The 6,109-nt window shown below is 36.7% G+C and overlaps 1 long non-coding RNA gene across 1 annotated transcript; it reads left to right on the top strand.

Annotated features, from left to right (window-relative positions):
- The first annotated feature begins 286 nt into the window (after positions 1 to 286).
- On the top strand, positions 287 to 5,077 carry LOC146544565 (uncharacterized). Its single transcript, XR_014882210.1, has 4 exons — positions 287 to 386; positions 478 to 554; positions 3,427 to 3,456; positions 5,040 to 5,077. It is a non-coding gene; the product is annotated as an uncharacterized LOC146544565 (long non-coding RNA).
- Positions 5,078 to 6,109: the final 1,032 nt, after the last annotated feature.

Below are 6,109 nucleotides of genomic sequence, written 5' to 3'. Positions count from 1 at the left end.
TAGACACTCTACAATTAAATCATAAGAACCAAGAGGAAAATTTAAATTATATACTGTAGAGCTTGAACCTTGGGTGCATATGGCAGAATCCACAAACTCAGATTACAGAAGCCTAATATTCAACTCTTGACACATTTTTATCTCCTGGAGTAGAAAAGGAAAAAGACCTTTGTTTTTTAGTACCCTGAGTTCTTTGTATTATCTCTCAAAATTGTGGACTAGATATACCCTAGGCTAAGTGCAATTTTTCACTGTACATGTAATGTTTTTTTGACACTGGCTCAGGGGGGAACCTAACACCAGGTATAAAAAGTAAAGGTCTTATAATTACTAACAACTCGTGGGCAATGATTTCTGAAATGGTGCAGCCCAGCAAACATAAAGAGGTAAGGACTGTGAAAGTTTTATTCCCTCTGGAAGCTGATATAAAGAAATGAGAAAATTATGGTTCTAAAAACAGAAATTGTATGACAACAGTTTAGGCTACAGTAACCCCTACGCAGTGTGAGGCAGAGTTGTTGTGCTGCACTCTCAAGTATTCTGCTTACTATGGAGTAAGTATTGGTCTCCTTCTCATGCGTTTACCAACATTAAATAAGTTGTCCACAGTCTGGTGAAGAGGTTTTTGATCATATTTCTGACTCCTGTATTAACTAGCATCAAATCTGATACAAATACACAGAAACGTTGCCTAGTCAAATAACATATACCAAAAAGTCCAAGTGTGTAGAGAGCAATGTATCATTTACTAACAAGTCAGTCTGTGAGAGGTTCAATAACTATAAATACATGAGTACTTTCTCCTACAACTAGAATTAAAGTGGAACTTCTTCATACCTTGGGCTATTTTGAAATTTCTCTGCATAGATTGTTCCTGATTAGAATATAGCTTTGACTTTAATTTGTAGAGACACTTAGGATTCATCTAAATGCCTTTATGAATTAGAGTCCTATTGAAATCCACCATATGTAGGCTTCTAAGTGTATATGTGAACCCAGATATTTGCTTTTTTTGAGTAAATCCTGGACTTCTCTGTAGAGACTTTCAACAGGTTTTTCTTCCTTGTACAATCATTTTGCCATGAAAATCTATATAAAATGAGAGAGTAGAGCCCACAGTGTTAAGAGGTAAGAATGATTCTGTGAGCTGCCTCACAGCTGTGAATCCTACTAAAATGCCAAAGAAAGTTGTAAGCATTTAGTCTGACAGTATTCTGGTACCTTTCTTTATCAAAATTTATATCAGCATAAGCTCACTGGAGCAATAAACCATTTCATAATTCTATACTGGAAGCACACTGTATCTGGTCTGAATTGAGACATAACGCTCCAAAGTGTTGCTATGAAATTTTATCATTGTAAGAATGCCAAAATTATTTAAGGAGAACACTTTGTAGCAGTTTTCAAAGCAATCAGAAGGAAAACATAAAATCCTGATCCATTTTCATACCTTTTTCCTATACTACTGTTTATACAATAAAGATCTTTCTTTAGCTTCCACATTCAAGAGATTGCAAATGACCTGTGAAATAAAATGGAACAGTATGAGGCACATGGCAATAGCCATTAAATTTCTCCAGTATGCTGTAATGATAAAAACAGTAAGTACTGGGGAAATACAATCATCAAGGTATTCAAATAATTTTAGAGCTCTGCTAGAAGTAATTATTGCTTAACAGGGTTTTTAAATTTTTAGAAAAGCATTTATGGAAAAAATCTTTGCCCACCCACTTTTTTCAGCTTGTCAGTCAAAATATATAAATGCTAGGACATTAATAAAGAAAATAGAATCTATTTTGGATCAGCTGTAGAAGAAAAATGAATATTACTAATTAAACATTATGGAGCTACTGACATTTTACAGAACCAACATTAGCTTGTGAAAAGGAAAGAGAAATAAGAAGCAAGTTGATAATGTTAGTGTCTCTAAATCTCTAAAATGCTATGTGACTGTATTAGGAATGTCATGGTTCAGCCTGGCTCAGCCTACTTCTGTGATGGAGGTGAAGGGATCCAAGCCCCAGGAAAGAGGGAAGGGGGGAATGGAAAAAGGTGGGGAGATGGGCCTAGATGGGGAATACAGCAGAAACGGGCTAATAGAAAAGGCTTAATTTACTAAATATAATAGTGGAGTGTAAGATAATACAATATAATACAATATGATTGGAATTGAAGCTAATAAATCAAATAAAATGAGAGAGTTTCCAAAACTGAAGTCCTTACTTTAATGCTGTAGGCAAGATGGCCAGGGAGAACAGAGAGCAAAGAGCAAAGAGGCAGTTTTGTGACTCCCAGTGACTTTTTCTTTCCATCTGAACAGAAAATATAAATGGTACAGTGAAGTCTTCTGGGAGTTGTAGTTCATTCTTCTCTTCTAAGACCAAGAGACAGGAAATATCTACAGTCCATGCAACTATAGCATTAGCTTTTTAACTCCCAGTACACTACATGATGTTATGATGTGGAATGCTGATAAAAAATCATACAATGATGACATTCCACCCCTTATTCCACATCACTACCTCATGCTTTATATATCATAGAACATTATGTACAAACAAACAATAATTAACATGCTTTACATGCCCACACATACACATGTTTGTACATGGAATTGACTGCACTCTCTCAACATCAAATTCCCTTGTGGTACTGAACATCACCATTTTTCTGCATTACCCACCAAATGGACCCAGGTCCCTGAGTAAAAACAGTTCCACTGAGAAGTTTGCCCTTGCCTGAAGCTGGGAAAACCTAAACCACTTTTCCCAGCATGCTCTTTACATGTACTAATGACCTTTTCTCCCTCTCTAGGGAGCTAAATAGGAGAGAAACATCTCAGTTGATAAATCCTCAGATACTGACCAACCACATCATCACTACATGATGTTATGATGTAGAATACCAATCAAAAGTCATAAAATCATGACGAAGAGGAAGATATGTACTAGAAAAAAGTATCTAAGACTACTGTAACCTTTGATGCTGTGTCAGACATGATGATACACGTTTTGGCCCTCACATTCCTTACTAATGATCATACTTACCAGAAATCGTTATTCCTCACTGGAAACCAGCATCCATATCAATGATCATTAACCAGTTCTGTATAGGCTGTTTTGCCTAGGTGGAGAAGGCTACAGCATGATTTGGAGAGATCAGAAGAATATATCTGTCAGGGGCAATGACACTGCACAACCTTTTGATTTATATCCCACTCATTCTTCCCTAGAGATATTTAGATAAACAAAGCCAACAAAAATTGATACAGAATAACCACTGCTTTACTGGCTTTACCTAAATAATTGCTGCTTTTAGCTGCTTCAGCAATAGTTTATAGATAAATATTTTCTTTGTGCTTTGTTGTTTTTTTTTTCTTCTTTTCTTAAAGAATAATAAACCTCTGAATTGTTTGTCCTTTCCTAGAGTTGGAAGGAGTCTCTCTGGTGGATAAAGGTATGCCTTGTCACTCTATAAATTTCAGATATTGTTTAGCTCAAGTATATTACTTTGATTTTGGATCACAGATAGTGGAGGCAAGAGACCAGTGATTGAAGGAGGTAGGTGAGATTAGAGAACAAAAATCAATAAAAGTATAAACAAAAAGAGGTTTTCAGACTTCAATCAGGTGATTTATTACACAACTTTGTATCTTTTTTGGAATTAAAGATGTTAATATAATTCTACTAATTACAACTAACTTGGGCGCACTTTGCTTTGTCTTCAGGAATATCTGGTGCAAGAAGTGTAGTATAAATGTGTAACATATGAGTTGAAATAATATTAGTGCGAAAGAAAAGAGAAAAATAGAGAATAGAGGAACTTGATTACAAGAGATGAATGCAGTATCACAAAACTGATTGCATATTCACAGAACAATTCCTTTCCGGCTGACTAGGGAGAGGTTTGAACTGTGGATAAAACTTGGAGAAAAAAACCACTATCAACCAAAACCAACCAGTAAACCAAACTAAAGAACCCACACCCACATTTTTCTGCTTGAAATCTTCTGCAGTCTGTTTGCAAAATTACATGAATGAAAGGCAGTAGAAGAGGCTACCCTTTGTCAAATCACTGTTTTCTATTTAGCTAGATATGGGAAAGTTTATAAGCAGGCCTGTGCTGCTACTGAGTCTTTGCATGAGAAAACCTTAAACAACACTGGCTGTGATGGTCTTTAGTACCTGCCTGGTTGATGTAATTTCTGACTCAGAATTGATATGAAGATGACAGTCTAGGCTGAATCCCTGTGTGCTGACTGCATGCTCTTTCTCATAGAGTTTTCTGCATGTTATCACGTGGAATGGGAATGGTTCCTTATGTTGCCTGGAAAACTCATAATTAGACACATATCTTTTTGTAGCTAAGATATGCCATGTTGCATCTTATCTCTGGATGAATTTCTTGTAGATTTACCCTACATCTAGCTGGATGCAAAACAGTTTGAATGATGTGAGGAATCTTCCTCATACATGATCTTTATTTTTGCTTATGATATTTTCTTGAGATGCCAGGTCCAGGTGATCCTTGTAAAATATTCTCATTCATTCACCTTGTCTTCTTTTTTGAGGTGTTTGAGGACCAGAGTAGAGGTTCCATGAGCATTTAGCAATATTATATTAGAGTGAGACTTATAATAATTGTCTTCTGAAAGTCTCAGAGGCTGAGTGTGTACCTGGATTGAGGCAATGTAAGCAGTCCAGTACTCTGAGATCTTTACACCCCCTACATTGTCCAGCATCCACTATTAAACTTTTTAGATCATCAAGAGCTGGGATTATAGCTTTCAAACTTCCTTGTTGCAAGTTCAAACAAAACTTATAAATCCTTTACATATAAAGGTAAAGCATATACTTTCAGTCAAGTTAATTGACTTTTTAGTTCAATGAAAACTCAGAAGATGTGTTAACCATACACAGTAAGTATGGTTCTGCAGATCTCAATGGAAAATGAATCTGTCCATCCAGGTAGAAAGGTACAAAGAATGAAAAGGGCCTCTCAGTTCAGCCATTATTAACTAGCATCTTCTCTCACCTTAGTAATCCAGAGCTTCAAGATTTCTTCATAGCTATGTCACTAAAAATCTGTGCAGCTTCTGACCTTCATGCCCTTTTACAACTCTAATAGAGAAACCTAAAAAAAGCAAAAAAGGTGATTTCATTCAGATTGGCTTTACAGATTACCTTTCGCTGAAGTTTGAATATGGATGATGCCTCAAGAAAAACATGTTAGTCACAGAAAAGCTTAACTTTCTTTTTGAAAGGAAAGTCATGTTAATGGGGTTTTTATGCAAAAAAGCAAACTTTGCCAATTAATATATAATTAATTATTTAATAGGATATATGGAAATTTTAGAAAGCAAAACAAAATAATGTCATTTAAGTTCAGGTTAATTCATTCCATTTTGTGTTTCAGTTACAATAGATAAGGAAAATAAGTGTCAGTATTCATTGGCAAAGTTCTTGCAAAGGCTATCAAGATTGCTTGGCTTTGAACAGACCATCCCCCAACAGCAGAATTTCATCAGCATAAAATTTGCACACCTGAGTGAAAAGTCAAGCATGTGGTATTACAGATCCAAGGTCCAGAACCAGAATGTGCTGGAAAAGGTTACAAAACAGATGATCTCGGTAGCCATCATAGACAAATTAAAGATCAACCATAGGATCAGGCCCAGTCAGCACAGGTTTATGAATGGTAGATTCTGTCCGAAAAACCTGATTTCGTTCTATGACAAGGTGACCTGCTTAGTGGATGAAAGTTGTGGCTGTTGATGTGGTTTACCTGGACTTCAGTAAAGCCTTTGACACTGTCCTCCACTGCATCCTCGTGGAGAAGCTGGCTGCCCATGATCTGGATGGGCGTATGCTCCGCTGGGTGAAACAGTGGCTAGATGGCCGGGCCCAAGAGTTGTGGTCAGTGGAGTTAGATCCAGTTGATGGCCAGTCACAAGCAGTGTCCCCCAGGGCTTGGTACTGGGGCCGCTTCTATTTAACATCTTTATTAACTATCTTGATGAGGGATTGAGTGCACCCTCATTAAGTTTGCAGACAACACCAAGCTGGGAGAGAGTGTTGATCTGCCTGAGGGGAGAAAGGCATTACAAAGG

The sequence above is a fragment of the Meleagris gallopavo genome, chromosome 3 (assembly GCF_905368555.1).
Source record: "Meleagris gallopavo chromosome 3, MGAL_WU_HG_1.1, whole genome shotgun sequence".
Classification (NCBI taxonomy): Eukaryota; Metazoa; Chordata; class Aves; order Galliformes; family Phasianidae; genus Meleagris; species Meleagris gallopavo.
Note: the sequence above shows the minus strand (reverse complement) of the source record. Positions and strands in the feature narration are given on the sequence as shown.